Here is a 17,091-nt window from a genome sequence, read left to right on the forward strand (position 1 = left end):
AGGAGCAAGATAGAAAATTAATATCTGGTATCCTTGAACTCAGAAGTTAATAACACATATTTTAGGAAGGATGTTTTTTAAATCCTGTGTTTGAAAGCAGCACTTTTAGAAAGTGGCTGCTTTCTTGTCTGACCTTTCTGTGTGCCTTTGACTATTTGTGAATTGACTGTCTGGTGTGTGAGTTACAGGGCTGGGGTATGCCAGGAGACAGAATGAGTCCACCCAGTGGTGAATACAGAGATCTGCATCTAGATGGAAGGGAGGAGTTGTGCCTGGGACCTGAATAGGACTGTGCCTGCCTCCCACAGTGCTGGCTCCACCCCCTGTGGTGTGTCTGATGTCTCAATACATTATCTGATTTTTTAAAAGATGGAACGTGGATAACTCAAGAAGAGATGTCACGATTAATTCAGGGAAACTTTCTATTATTTGGCTCTTTCATCATGATTTATAAAATGTAGGAACAATTGAATCTAAGGTATATCAGTACTCCTACCCAGCTATGGAACGATCTTTTTTTGACCCCACGGCCCAGAGAACCTGGGGACTGGAAACGTTGTCTGGCACAGAGTATCGAGAAAGATCTTAGTTTAAAAGCAATAGAAAAATGGCACGAACAAGAAAACCATAGCTTATCCTTTAAAACCTGGAAGACTATAAATAAACAAAATTTTAGCGTACTGAGAGGCTCTAACTGGCGTAGAATGCTATTTTTTAGCAAATGGCTTTTATATCGTACTCCTGCTGTCATCGCCAAAATGTACGTTAATACCCCTGCCAACTGTTTTAGATGTCAGCAATTTGTTCCAGCCCATTGGTCTCATATAATTGTATACTGACCCAACAAAGTGCTCCAGGGCTGTGCTTTCCCTCCACAATTCTGGCTCCACCTCCTGTGGGGCGTCTGATGTTTCTAATCTACACCGTGAAAGAAAAGAAGGAGTCATGTAAACAAAGTGCTCCAGAACTGGTTGGTACCGGGCTCAGAGTCCTCCTGCACAAAGGGATCAATACTTTTTGGGGTATAAGTACAGGACCCCAGACCACTGAACTTTAGATCATCCTGGAATCAAGAAGGAACCTCTGCCAAGGAGTAAGCTGAAACTGAAGAAGGAATACTTTCCTGCTGTTGCTCTTCTGGACTGACCTGCTGTTGCTTTGCTGCCAAGGAGAGGGGAATGACTTGATTTGTGCTGTGTCCCCTTGCTTGAAGGAATCTCCAAGGGCCTGAAGAAGAGCTGGCTCCCTGTTAAGAAGTCCCAGGAACAAAAGGACTTCACCCCCAGCTTTCCTGAACTCTGCTGAGAGGGTTCTGTGCTTCCTCGAGTGCTTGGCCCATGTGTGGTGCCTCTGGAAGTTGTACCTGTGTTGGGAAGCTGGAAACAAAGATTTAAAGAACTTTCTCAAAGTTTATTGCATCGCTCGCTTGCGGAGCGCATCCACGTCAGTGCGAGGAAATTCCCGCCGCTACAAATACAGAGATCGTCGCAGTGCCTGTTGCCGCTTCCAGAGCCATCGCATCCTTCATTTGTGGAACGCACCAGTCCGGTGTGGGAAGATTACCATCGTTGCGAGTATCGTCGCAGAGCCTGTCGTCACTGGGTGAGATCGTCGCACCGCTTGCATGCGGACCCCAACCCATTGCTGCGAGGGTCGTCGCAGAGCCATCGCATCGAGGGGCCGCGAGAGGAGAAGATTGACGCTGAGCCACGCTTCGTCGCCGCACCGGAGAACGTCGCCGCCCCGAAGATCGTCGCATCGTACCTTTTGCGAGCCGCTTCCACCGAAACCTGTGCACCGGAATCCACATAAGGTATCACATTCCCCCATACAGACCAGAGTCACCACAACACACCCGCTGCATCCAGTAGGGTTGTCGCATAGCCTCCCCAGGGTCTCAGGAGTGACGCATTGCTTGCTTTTCAACTCTACAGCTTTCACTTGGAACTTTTGTCTCATCTAACGGTACTGTTGGCTAAAACGTGACGCAACTGTGGATTATTTTAACGCTACCTTAAGAAATCTTTTGAAACCATATTCTCGAACTGTGTATGTTGGATTTTTGTTGTTTTGGTCTTGTGTAGTTTAAATTAAATACCTTTATTTTTCTAAACTGTTGTGGAGTCAGTTTGTGGTGTTTTCACTGTGTTACTGTGAGTGTTGGTACAAATACTTTGCACATTGCCTTCGATAAGCCTGACTGCTATTGCCAAGCAACCAGGAGGGTGAGCAGGGGTTATCTGAAGAGTGTTTCCTCCTTACCCTGACTAGAAGCAAGGGTACCTATTTGGACAGTGGTACCTACCTCTGCCAACTAGAGACCCCCAGTTCTAACAGTACAGCATGATCAATGGCCAGAACTGTTGGAGAACCGGGCCTTATGGGCCTGGCGGCGCAGGGCACGCCTTAAATCCCCGAGTTCACCTGCCTTGTCGAACAGAGACACGAGACACTCCGTTGAGCTTGGAAGCCAGGTTTATTAGCTGCAGCCAAGCACAGTTATCCCAGAAGTTACACACAAGGCGGGTTCTGAGGAGACTGCCACTTCAATCCGTGGCGCACAATCTTTTATAGGAAACACATTTACGAAATTCACTCCTTACACATACAAAACGGACTAATGAGAACAGTTGGAAAACAAGTTATCAGTTATCTCAAATACGCCCCTTTCTCAGACCCCGTGTGTTACCCCTCCCAACAAATTAATAAGTGATGGTTCCAACAATCCAATTTGCAGGTGGCAGGACATATTTGTGTGCCTCAAAAGATAGCTGTGTAACAAGAGAATACAAGGAGAGAATAGTGAAGGCCAGTCGGATAAGATAATGTAAGGAAAGAATAGGAGAAGGCAAATAGTCAGTCGAGACGGGGATCAGTCAACCCAGACATGGATTAACGAACTCGGCCAGACCCTAACATCGGTTTCGTAAACAAGGGCAAGGGAGTTACTCTTTAACTGAAAGGACACACAGCAGCTGAGGAAAGCAAAAACACTCCGTTCGCCATGCGGCCTGAGTGAGGGCAACACAAAATGGCGACGAGACACAAAATGCCGACTAGATACGGAATGAAGTCAGAAATCAAAGAACCTCACTGTGTTTCAATGGTTTGTTTGTGCACATAACTTCCCACAGGTGAGGAGCTAGCTTATGTTTAGAATATTATAGTGTAAAATAAGTGGTAGCAAATTTATCTGGTAACATTCCAGCAGCAATTCTTCCCAAATAAATCAATATTTTGAGATGGCACTCTCCGCAATTGATCAATCTATGGTCCACCAAAAGCTTAATACAAGCTTCCAGGCCACTGCTATCAACATGAACTTTTACTTTTACTTCTCTTAGTTGGGAAGATCAGCTTAACGCAGGAGTGCTGCCCACACACAAGTAATTGTGTCCTTTTACTTATTCAGTAGAAATTAATTATTTGATCAACAATTCAGAGGAAGGTCCACTTAGTGAAACTCAATGTAAGTTTGAACCAAGAGGACAGAATCATCTCTGTCCATTAATGTTTTTTGTGGCTGCCAAGTGTAGGTGAAAAACAGGCCAACTGCTTCATAACAGAGGGCTAGTTTGCCTGATAATCAGTACACAACCCTGCTTCTGGATATTGTTTTTGATGGTAATACTTCCATTCTTTTGCAGATTCAAATGCAAAGAATCTGCTTCTGGCACCTAGGTGTATATTTGACTTCAGTAGACAGCCATAAAGGATGTAACAAGACAAGACATCTGGGTTTCAGTTATCTGGTTAGTTTTACTCTTGAAAGTATCTGGAGCAATGAAAGCAGCCATCTTAAACTGGACGTTGTGTCTATTAAACATTGTTTTTGTCTTGTAGCTAGAGCTTGCCTCTGTTCCAGTTACGAGACAATGATTTTTTTATTTTCAGCGCTTAAGCAGCAGCTTGATACGATTTCTAAGATTTCCCAGATCTGCAGGATTCGAATTTCTAATCCAATAGTGCAAGGCCTCAGTTCAATGCACTACACTGCATAAGAAATATCATGTGAACAGCAGCCCTATCACAAACTCACTAAGCAATCCAGCACTGGCAGTGTCGTCAGGTTACTTATCAGTCCAGATCAAGCTTCATGGACACAGTGGTAATCCAAACAATCTTTTGTTCTTGAACAACACAATGAACCATAATACTAGGAGAAGCAGGGATTTGTTTAAACTGTTTATTTTCAAAGTCTTCAACTAGTACTCAAAATGCAACCAGCATGTAAATATAAAAACAATTAATCATGACTTAAGGAGCAGGAATAAAATCAAGAAGTTGAACATGTTTAGAATGCTCCTTGCATCCTAGCTGTTTCTAACCACTACATTGTATTTTTTGTCATAGCATTTAATAGCAAACTTGCATCATCAGTTTCGTAAGTATGATCAGTTTTTATACCTCTTGACAGCTAATACAGCTGTCCTGTATCAGAATTCTGCTAGGGGAGGAATTGTGCTCTAGATAAACGATCATCATCTGTTAAGCATCTGCACCAAACTCTAAAACTGATAGGGGATTTGATCATGCAATCTAGTGGGATATCTGCCGGTAATCTTAGTACGACTACGTCTGCTAATCAATGGTCAAATCCAAGACTTTATATAGGGTTTGATCACTGATTTGACCTTGTATTTACAATATAAAATGAGTCTCGTAGGCATGCAAATCTTAACAGAGTATGCTATCAGGGCACAATATGCACTAGCTCTGGCCACATGTTCATTTGTTTGCAGCCATTAGCCAAATCGTGAGATCTACTCAGAGAGGGCCCATATTAGAATTGTGGCGCATGTTGTTGAGGATAATAATCAAGAATTGAGCAGTCATGTGCATGACCACCACACATTTGGCTAAAGATATGCAAGCAAGAAAAGGGAAAACAGACCAATTCAACCTAACCATCACGGAGTCTGTTATGGAATTCATGACAAGCTGAGTAGATTTCCTCAAAGAAAAGGGGAAAACAAAAGACAGGACATCATTCTTTGAACCCACCTCTATTCCCCCAAAATAAGAAACTCTTTTCTTCTTGAGGAAGTAGTAGCTCTCATATGCAGGATAATTTTAGTGATTCTTCTCAGTGTCCAGAGCCCAACTTGAAAGATGAATGGTCTCTCTCAATACTGATATTATTGCTTTTTGTTTGTACAGAACTTGCTATAGGTGCCTCAGATTGACCATTGCACTTATTTTATCAACAGTGAATTATTTAGACCTGTTTGGAGTGTGTCATTGTGATTGTGGTTACTGGTTTCATCTGCAATCAGAAGTCAACATATTGCAACATTTCACTGGCTAATTGGAGTGTAGTGCATGATGGTTTTTCACCTTCAAACGCAAAAAATTCAACTCTGGGAATCAGTATACATGACCTTGGTTTAATCCATTATGCTCCCAGCTTGCCCTATTGTCAAACTAAGACCTTGAAGGCAGTTTATATGCCAGTTATCGGAGTTAACTCATAAGGTGCATGCAGTACTAAGAGAACAACATGAATATATAACAATGTGGAGCAATAGTTCACCTTCCACTATGTGTTTTTCTGTAAGCGCCTGTGACCAGGCTCCCCTGAAAGCTCCCGTAGGATTGGTTGTGGTGAAACACTGCATCTAATTTCAGAGGAGCTCCAGGGCCCTAATTAAAGGATGATATGTAGGGTGCCCGAAAAAACGATAGCGTACTTTATGCCTCACTGTCTCTGCGTCTTCGCAGGAGTACCTTTCAGTCACAGTAGGGAAGGCAAGGGCCCTTCCACCCCATCTACCCCTCACCTCCTTAGGGGATGCTGACTATAGCTTCAACCCCATTTGGGAACTACTTGATAGATCCCAGTACTTCCTTGTAAAAAGTTTTCAGGGTAGGTGGGTGAAATAATTGCATTCCACCTCTGGTGCCAAACAGTACAACTTCTCTGTACTTTCTCTGTAATAAACTGCAGGTGCAAAGGCCAAGGCATTCTCCCATTGCATGGCTCACTACCCAAATCAGATAATAAAAGTTCTACTTCACATTACGTGTTTTTTTAGTCTAAACCTACTGAATGTTTATTACAAAAGGGCCAGCACTAATTTTTGGGACTCCTTCTGAAATGTCAACGTAACATGAATATAGGAAAAAATGCTTCCCCCTGCAAGGCCCAAACCATGTTGGACCCTAGTCCCAAAGCCATTTGCTTGAGCCACTTTGATTTACACACAATGAACAGTTTTCTGACGCCAAGGAGCTCACAAAACGTGACATTTAAGTCACAAAACCATTGTATTCACCGCTAATGTTAGCCCCATAATGGGATTAAAAAAACTGGAGTTTTCAAGTGCTGGCACATCAGTATCTTTCTTTAAATCAGTTCAACCCTTGCCTTTTAATAGTGGTCTCCAACCCCATGCCTTGATCTTCGCCAGGTCAATTGGAATACTGCCATCGTTTTAAATTGGAGCATAAGTCAATATCAAATTTCAACACCACTTATTATATTTAGTCAATAATGAGAGTTTAATTAATTTTTAAATCTATATTCATCATCTTAAGATTAGCAATTTGGTTTATATTCGCTTTATTCGAATTCAAAAATTAGATGAATCAGTGCACAGAAATTTCAACAAAACAAATAATGGTTAGCAGCAACAAAAAGAAAATATACCAGCGTGTTCCATAAAGGAAAATTACCTAAGTCACCATTCTATTCAAATAGATCCTAACCTACCAGAACCTATGGAAAGCCCTTTTCAGAAATTAGCGAGAATTTTAAGGAGCATTTAGAAGTAGAATTTAGATTTTAGTTGAACTATTCATAAAGAGCAATTCTGGAAAACTCGTCCGAGTCGTCTCTTCCACTTAGGAGCTAGTCATAGTAGTAGCTCTTTTCTAAAAGGAATTTAGAAAACACCATCAGCAGTAGCTCACAGTGTAAATGGCAAAAACCAGTAAAAGAATAGTCACAGAGCAAGTAGTCTGGACCAGTCTGATCAGCATAAAGCTCTCAGTGCGTGCTCGAAGGAAAGGGTAGTGAAAGAGATCTGAAGTCTCTTAACTAGGAGCACGTATATTGAACACAAAAACACATGTATCCATCTTTTTCATTGTTAGTTTATCTTTGCCCAATGGTGAAAGGATCATTCGATGGTGTGCTACATCCTTCTTTATTCCCTCAGTAACATACAAAGATGGGAAAATATTATCTACAAGTAGTGTACTAAGTTGCAAATTTTTATATACGTTAGTTTCACACCGAGTTCCCCTGAGAACCCTGCAGCTTAGTCTATTGGCTATTCAGAACCCCACTGCATGTCAATGAAGTAGTCTAAAGCAGAAACATTCTAGTTGTAACTTCTACGGAAGAATGTCATGAGCATCACATTTTCCTTTATGCACTATTGTTTTAATATACTGTTGGATTCATTATCGTGGATAATTGACTGCTAAAATCTAACCAAATGCGAAGAGAACATAAAGTTTAGGAAGGAAAGTGAACATTTATTGAAATCAGCACTTTCTACGATGATGACATGTCTAATGAAGTTAACGTGACTTATTTATTTAATACTGCACCATGCAATATCTTGCTAAAGCACATAGTTATTTAAGAAAAGTTCAAATAAGGGCAATGCAGAGAAATAGAGAATGAGGCCTAGCTTAACTTGACAGAGTAAATATGATAGAAATGGCTGCTTACTGCAAAAAACAATCTGGCTAATCATGTTGGCCTCTGGGGGAAGTGACTGTTGCAGACTAGTCTTTCCCTGGGGTGCCTAATATATGTCAGGCACAGGACAGGGATGGATAGGTTAGTTAGGGGGAAGAGGCGGGTAAGTAGGGTGCTGTGAAGGTGTCAGGATGGGGTGTCCAGCCTCTTCCTGACTGCTAAGCACCACCAGGTTGGTTTTAATTTAATCAGGTCCACCCATCCACCCTACATTGTTGCGGTCTATGGTAGAGAGGTTTTTTTGTACAGCGTGTTTCCAATTTAGGGCAGGTTGCAGAGTGTAGGCGGTATTTTGGGGTGTGGTGAGTCACATGCAGGCATATCCACCCCTCGAGTGAGGAAGGGAGCACAGGTGACAGAAGACGGTGAGCGGAATGTGCCGATCAGGGCAAAGATCGGAGGATGTTTGGTAGGGCAACTGCATTTGTGGAACAAGGTCAGTGAGTGAAAGAGTGAAGCATGAAGCATGACATCAGGGCTTTGGATTGAAAAGTGGCTTGAGGTGTAAATGGTGCGGGCAGGAATGGGACTGTCATGTTAATGTCATATTTTTGAAGTTTGAGGTTATTGCTAATGTTAATAAGTTGAGTAGCTGTTGTAACCCTGTCATAATAAATGGCCTTTTATGCTAAATTAACAACATGGGTGTAGTTATTGCACAACGCTGCCTTTTAATTAGCATATTTAGAGAAAGGCACATTTTCCATTTTTCTCTTTCTTTGAACATTACTCGTGTTTTTACAAGTTAACCACCTATTTTAAGCTATTTTATCTTGCTTTATCACAAGCATCACCTGGCAAAATTTTGTAAAATCCCAACATGCTATGATCATGTGGTCCACACAAATCTTCACGTTTAATGGCACACGTTTGTTGAGGGAAGGCAGATGTAAATTATGTCTATGATATTTCAGATACATAATGTATTTGTAACCACTCCTAATGGTTCATATTGTAAAAAAAGTGTTTCTATTATTGTTTCCTTAGATAATCTAATTGCTTTTATCACTTTGTCCTGAAGGTGGGGTAAATCGACAAAAAAACACTGAAACGCTGCGTCAACATGTTTGTGTGATACACAATTTGATATTTCTGTTACTTGTGTGAGATATACATTTTGACTTTTCTACAATTGATTCTTGTCTGTAAACTAGGCGTATTATCAGGTGTATATTATTACTAGAGTAACTAGCAGTATTGATAGTGTCTCTACATACCAGTGAGAAACAAGAATCTGTGGTTTTGATAAAGTCTTACAAATGTGTCTCATTCAGATACAACCAGTCAAGACATTGGGCCCGATACACATAACTAACTTAAGACAAAATCCTAAACTTACTCCATTTTGGTATTCACAGAAGGCACTTACTCATTTTGGTATTCACAGAAGGCACTTATTCATCAATGAGTAAGTGCCTTATGTGAATACCAAAATGGTAGTACGTTTAGGATGTTGTCTTAAGTTAGTTCTGTGAATCGGGCTCAGAGATTTTAATTATCGGTTTTAAACATTGTTTTTACTATATTGTGATGACACATTTTATTTATAATGCATGAAAATTCTGAAATGTAAATGTGATTTTTCTGTATATTGTAACAAAAATACTCGTATAAACTGTATTTTGATAAAGGGAGGCATTGTTGCATTAAACTGTACTCAATGTATGGAGAATTACATGGTTAAGAGGGACATGAATGGTTTCCCACAATAAGTTAAATAGAGTGTTATATAAATAAGAGTGTTCTTATAAAAGGGATCGTTTTTTATTGTTACTGGACTTTGAACGCTGTCCCTTTTTGCTAAAAGGGTATCTCTCTCATAATTGTTGAATTTCAGGTACATCTTCCTTCTGTCCTCTGTATGTTGAATGCATAGAGTCTGGTAAAACATCACACAATCTCGTGGAGAAACATTTTGCGGATACATGCGCCAAACATCATGCAAAAGCTGAAGTGAATATAATTCAGAAACAGTTCTGCAGCATATTTTGGAAAGCAATGGACAGTACCATAGACTGCCTAGAAACAGCCAATACCCGCAGATGGAGATCATTTGATTTGAGCGTGAGCTTTCTTTTTTAAGAAGCCTTAAGCTATTATGCACAATCCAGGTTTCCATCAGAAAATTAACTTTTTTAGAAAATAAATGTCTTTGTCAGCAAAGAAAGGTAACTACTTGGAACATGAAGCTTGGACTGTGACGCGTTAGCCCAGTTCAAGTAACACATAATTTGGCAGGTTCCGTACCAGCTGTTAGGAACATGTAACATTAAAAAGCAGGCACGAGCGACTAATTTGTAATGCGACTGCAGAAAATAGCTATTTTGGAATAAATGATTTGAGCAAAAAAAAAATAGAAATGAAAAAAAAATCATTCCAAGAAGAAAATACACTCCTTTATATTGGGTTAAGTCTTAATTTTAGTCACAATCTTAATTAATTTCTGCAGCTGGTTAAGAGTTTTCACTTTTTACTGTGTTTTTCAGTCTGAACTTAGATTGAGTTGTGTACAATTTCAACCAGATTACAGGCTGTGCTGAAACAAGTGAGGGAAAATATTGATTACCTCATAAATTTTACTCTGAGTGCAAAATACAAGCAGCCACAGCCCATGGAGGGAGTTACAGTGGGGCAGTAAGGTGGGGCGGGGGAGAGGCTATGAATTTCGTAGCGCGCCATTTTGCGATGCAGGGCGCGCTACGAAATTTTATTTATTAAATTGTTTACTTACCTCCAATTATCCATATTCCGGTTTTTAGCACCCCCCATCCTGCCCCTTCCTCGCCCTGCCTTCCTGCCCCACCGTAACTCCCTCCACGGGCCGTGGCTGAATACAACGTTCAGAGAGACATTTTTTATTGATGATTCAGTATCTGATGGCCATGCTTACATCGATGAACAAGTAGTCCCACTTAAGTCAGCAGGCATACACAAAATGATGTTCAGGAGCAACTTTATCGTAATTGCGTCTATACACAATTTTAACTATGGAAGGTTCCAAAACATCACTATGGATCAGAAAAGGAGGCAAAGCAAAAGATTATGTACAATTTGCTCTTATGGCGCAAGTTATTGCGTGCAAAGAGAAAATTCAGGTTGAATAGAGTCACTTATTGGCTTGCTGTCTTGAACAGAGCATATATAAATCTATTTCAAAGTAAGAATTAACATATTGTAGGGCCGATTCCTTGAATACTCCCATTTTAGATGTGTTGAGGTAAATTTCAGAAAGGTATGTAAGAGTTAATAAAAGAGTTTTGTACAATTACTCTTTACATATTTTAACATTTCTATGTGTATTGGCCAATAGTCTCATAATTTTTTACGGAATATGTGGCAAACAATATTTATAAAAGTAATATATATGTTAGGAGATTCACTAAAGCTTTTCTCAGAAAGAAGTCAATTAATATATTATGAAAGATTGTGATCACATACGTCATCCTGACTAGTACTATTTCAGCACACCAAGGGCCTCATTTATGGCATTTTGGTGAAGGTCAGCGCATCAACGCACCTTGCTGCCCTGCGCTGCCCTATGCCAAAGTGAAAGAGCAGAAAAGCACTGTATTTAAATAATGTGGTACATTCCTGTCCATTCCTCCTGTGCTGGTGCCCTTTTGGAAGCCTAGTGCCAATGTACTCACCGTTGCACTGGGGGGAAACAGTATTTCTGTTGCAGGCTAGATTTATTTTGTTCAGGAACAGGCACCTTCTGGCACAAAAACAATCCTAAGAGGCATTTTCCTCTTTCTATGTGTGCTTCAGAATGCAGCAAACATGGGAAGAGGAAAAAACAAGGAGAAATTAAGTTATTTCTCCTTGTTACGCCTCACCTCGAGAGGCATTAGGTGCTTTTCCAGGTTTAAATGTTTTTGTAAATCTGGGGCAGCATTCCATTCGTGTTGCGTGGGAACAACCCACCGCAATGCCCATGGAACACCTCCCGGGCGTGGAGTAATGTGACAAGAGATTTGTGCTGTGTCCCCTTACTCATGATTAATGGGAGCCCTGCTTCACTCTTGTACCATTTTACACTGTGCAAAAATGATGCAGGGCTTTCATAAATAAGGCTCCAAGTTTTAGTAAAAGTTCCTCAAAATGGCCCCTATTTCAATGGCAGTAGCTCAGAATTTTTATATCTCATAAACAGCATTTGAAGAAGAGAAGTACTAAATGAGAACAAAGTTCATGAATAATGTACAATCTCTATAATGAAATTAAATAACATAAAATTCAAGGAGAACTTATAAAGTACAAAGGTACTAGGGTCTAGGAAGAACAGTGGAAAGAGGAAACTTCGCACCAAGCCCAAAATTTTAAAATAAGCCGTTTTCTCTTCCATAGGCACTGTCATGAACAGCCAGATCAGTGTAGTCGAAAGCACTCTGCCAAACAGTACTGTGCAAAACACCTCACATGCATCGAATATTATGATAGACATTAAACCTGCAATGACCTATTGTGATTCCCCATTGGCAGCATCCACACTGATATTGTTGCTATGTTCGCATTTGATGATCATCAGCTCCATTGAAAGATCAGGCAGTCATGACAGGCTTCCCCCCTCACTGCCTGCTCTAATATGTCTACTTGCAGGAGCACCAGGCTCAACAGCACACTCAAGTTTCCAAACATTATTCTGATAATTGGAGCTCCCGTGAGAAATGATGACCATCTTGGGTGGGGTAGTATATAAACTGTCCTTTTGCCTGCATTTCGATTGTCAGACAGAGAGGTCTTAGAACTTATTTGTATTTGTAATTGGATTCATAGAGTGCATTAAGTCAGAAAGGCATCAAAGCGCTAGCACCGATCAGAAAACAGCCAGAATGAGACAGCAAGAGCATGATTAAGTTTGAGAAAATAACCAGGTTCTAAGATGATTATGAAACACAGCGTAAGAATTCAAACTCACAATATGTATTGGTAACATGTTCCATAACATGGCCACTGCCACCAAAAACACACTGCTGCCCTATCTAGCCTTCTGACACTTGGGAATGATCTCCTCCTTATCGCTGCGATCTAAGATGTCTATTTGGCGACTACCAGTTGAAAGCAGTTCTCAGGTACCATGAGCCTTGCTGATGAAGAGCCTTATAGACAATGCAGAGAACTTTTAAGATCACCCGCTTCCTAACAGGTAACCAGTGAAGAGAAGACAATCCCTCCCTAACAGAAGGATGTTTAGTGACATTCAGGATCACCCATGCAGCCGCATTTTGGTTAAGAGAGTACTGATTGGTATTTAAATATGAAGCATTACAGTAGTCAAGCTGAGATGTAATAAGTGCTATGGCCATTGAAACTCTTAGGGCCCGATGTAGGTGGCTAAATACCAGTCGGTAACGGTGAAAATCAGTAAATTTCACTGTTACCGACCGGTTTTTAGTAGGTATGGGCCAAAAATTTGTTCCGCTCGCGGAATTTGCGAATTTTCTGCAATTTCGCGATCCGCGAATCTCGCAAAATTGCGGAAAAATCCACGAATCCGCAAGCGGGACGATTTTTTTCCAGGAAGCACTTACAGGGTTACAGCAGGTGCCCAAGTTGAAGCAAATTTCTTTGTAATCATTTTCAATTCAATTCAATTCAATTCAAAGATTCTTTATTTCGGCTTTGTTGCCATAAAAGAAACAATTCATATACATACAATAAAAGCAATGTAAAACTATACAGCATGGAACATAAAAACCATTGATTAAAAGCAATTCATTTGTGTTAGAGACAATTTTACACAACAACAATAGAGTTCTGCAGTGGGCCCCCACTAATTGCTTAAAAATTTTTGTCAGTTCTATCTCCGGAGTTGATCCCATTTACAATTGATATCCCAGTTTTTTCCTTTGGAAAAAAATACAATGCAAAAATCTACTAACACTAAATATTATAGGTTGAGTTGTGTTAGTGGAGAGAATTCTCAGAGCCTGAGTACATGATCTCACGCCTAACGCTAGGCATATTGGTTTTATCCATCTTTTCCTGGCCTGTGCATATACTGGGCAGAAAAAGAGGATGTGTTGCTCATTTTCTTTTTGGTGGCTTCCACACATAGGGCAAAGTTTATCTGTCACTGGATTTGAAATATTTGGACCACTGGTCCAGCGAGCCAAAGTTGAGCTTATTTGGAGATTACCATATCTAAATTTTAAAAATAGGGTTTTTGCGAGTGGCGGTTCTATTTCATCCAAAAAAGTCTCAAAAAGTGGTTCGTCTTTAAAGGTGAGGAACTTTGTTACTAATGACCCACCAGTTGAGGCACTTGTGATCATGTTTATGATGTAGGTCCAGAAGGCCCTTTTTAATATTTGTTTTGAGTTAGATGGTAGTAGGTCCGGGTTCTCCCAAAAATGTTTCAGACCTAAGTTGTTAAGCCAAGTTTTGACATGTTTGAACCATGGGATAACTTTGAAGTTGTCAAGTTCCATAATTTCTTTTAGCCCATCCCTGTAATCTTGTAATTCTGGTACCCGCCATAGCCTAACCCATAACAGCAATGGGCGTATTATAATGTGGTGGTCCGTTCTTTTAAAATTTAGGTCCAGTTGGAGGGGCACTAAGGGAGTGCTTCTCGGGACCCTTACCAGACTTCTCATGAAATTATTGTCCAGGACACTAAAAGTGCCCTTGGACCCGGGGCCCCAGATTTCTGAGCCATAAAGCACTGCTGGCTGTACTTTGAATTTAAAAAGTTCAACCGCCGGAGACACAGCTTTGCTAGTGCTCAGGCTTTGTTCCCTGAGAATAGGTTTTGCATTCTGGGAAAATGTCATCTTACTTTTTTCCAGTTGGGCTTTCCAGGAAAATTTGGAATCCAGTGTCAACCCTAAATATGCAAAATGGGGGACTGATTCTAATTTTAATCCTTTTAGGGTTAAGGAGCCTTTGTCTGATTTAATAGGATTTAGGGCCATACATTTATTCTTTTTCCCATTTATCTCCAGTCCCTTCTTGCTACAATACTCGCTGAAGGAATTCAATAGAGCCTGGAGATCTCTTTTGGTCTGGGAAATCAAGATAGTGTCATCAGCAAATAATAGGGAAGTTACCTTTTCTCCGTTCAGTTTAGGGGAGTCGTTTTCACATCCCTCAAGGTGTGAGGGAATGTCATTCACAAAAAGGGAAAAGAGTGTAGGGGCCAGGACGCACCCCTGGCGGACACCACGCTCAATGGGAATTTTTGGGGTTAGTTCTCCATTAGGGCCCCAGCGGATTCTCGCAAAGTTACCTCTATGAAGCTCTTTGATCTGAACTATTAAGTTAGTTGGCATCCCTGCTGCACTCAATACTTCCCATAGTAACTTGCGAGGCACTAAATCGAATGCTGCCCTTAAATCGACAAATGCAACATATAATTGGCCCTTTTTGATCTTTACGTATTTCCAGTAAAGGCAACAAAATCGGAAAATTTGGTCTATTGTGCTTACTTTGGGTCTAAATCCAGCTTGATATCTGGTTAAAATTGCATTTTCGTCCAGCCAGTCATTAACACGAAATAAAATATGTTGTGCATAAATTTTCTGGAGTATATCCATTCAGCTAATTGGCCGGTAATTGGAGGGGTCCATCCTGTCTCCTTTTTTAAAAATTAAAACAATTTTGGCTCCCTTCCAACTCTCTGGAAAGTCTGGATTACGGGATAACTTATTGCACAGGTGATTAATATAGGGTACCCATACTTTTAGGTCGTGTTTGTATAAGTCTCCCGGAATCTTATCTAGCCCAGGGGCTTTACCAGATTTTATTTGGCTTATTGCCAACTCTGTTTCACCTAAAGTGAAATCCATATGATCTGTTGGAAGAGCATTGTTTGGGACAATCGTATCAATGGGGAGATCTTCGTATTTTTTATACAGGCTAGTGAAGTGGTTAACCCAGGTTTGTTCGTCCAAGTAGACGTCCTTAACCACTCTCCCTATATAATTTCCATTAGCTACTAGCCTCCAAAAAGCTACATTGTCGCGTGATTTTGCGGCCAGCAGCATATCAGCCCATTTTTCTTCTTCCCAAGCTATTTTTGACGCCTTTTGTACCGATTTGTAATGGTTCTTAGCTGTTTTAATGTTTAAGGATGCCTTAGATTTGATCGCTGTTAAAAGTGCCCTTTTGGACTCCCTACAGGCTTTGTTGTACCAGGGTTTGCTATGAGACAGGTTGTGTGTCTTTTGCTGGCTTTTCTTAGGCATTTTGGTAACTAGAAGCTTAAGAGCATCAACATTTTTTTGGTGTAGCATCTTATAGTGGGTATTGTTTTCCTCGTCTGATGTATAGTTTAAATATGGACCAAATGTACATGTATATTTCTGCAACAATTTCGCCGTTGTCCAGTATAAATGGCCATTTAAGTGATCGCCTATTATTACTAATGTGGATTTCATTGTTATCACCATTATTTCCTTCTAGGGGCATAGAGGAAGCTATAACTTCTAACAGTGAGGCTTCCATTTTAAGATCTAGGGGAAAATGGTCACTTTCTAATCTTTCTGTTACCTCGATGTCAAGGAGGTATGCCCAGGTTGATATGGAAGCAATAACGAAATCTATATTACTTTTGCAATTCCTCCTACAAAAGGTAGGCTTCTTCAAACTATCCGACGGTAACCGTCCATTACAAGCCCTAAGGCAATATTCTGCGCATATTTTAGTCATTTGGAGGGCCAGGGTTGAACATTTAACTGATTTAACGTTGTCTATGGCAGGGATTCTGTTGGCCTGGTCTTCCTCTTCGAAAATATCACTAAGTCCCATGACTGGCTCATAGTTGCAATTTAAATCGCCAGCCACAATAATAAAGTCCTCCCTGGTATCCAGATTACTTAAAAAGAGATCTAGGTGGGATAGTGTTGGGGATTCTCTTGTTATGGGTGATGGCCTATTGTAAATGTTTACTAGAAATAGGTTTTTCCCTTCTCGTGCAGTGATTTTCAAAGCCAATATATCTGGGGAATTTGCGTCCACCACCTCAATGTTCACCCTTAAGTTTACTTTCACCCAGGTTATTAAACCACCCGAAGGCCTTCCACTCCTAGATGGAATAGCACCAATTCCATAAGTTTTGTACCCTAGTCTATGTGGAGTTTCGACTGTCCAAGTCTCCTGTAACATGCAGAAGTCAAAGGAATCAATATAGTTAGCCCATTCTGGGTCCCTCAGATTTTTTGACATCCCCGCTATGTTCCAGGAGACTAGTTTAAATGACTGCCTTGTTACAGGAGCCATTTCCAGAGATACCTTTTCTGCCTCCTTACGATTGGGGAGAACCTCAAGTTGCACAGCCGAGGAACCTTCTGAACTATTCAGATTCTCCTGTGAAGGCAGCAAGACATTTGGGTGTATAACACTTTCATTCAATATAAATCTATCCCTAGTTGTTAATA

This window comes from Lissotriton vulgaris, chromosome 3_1 (genome assembly GCF_964263255.1).
Source record: "Lissotriton vulgaris chromosome 3_1, aLisVul1.2, whole genome shotgun sequence".
In the NCBI taxonomy this organism is placed as follows: domain Eukaryota; kingdom Metazoa; phylum Chordata; class Amphibia; order Caudata; family Salamandridae; genus Lissotriton; species Lissotriton vulgaris.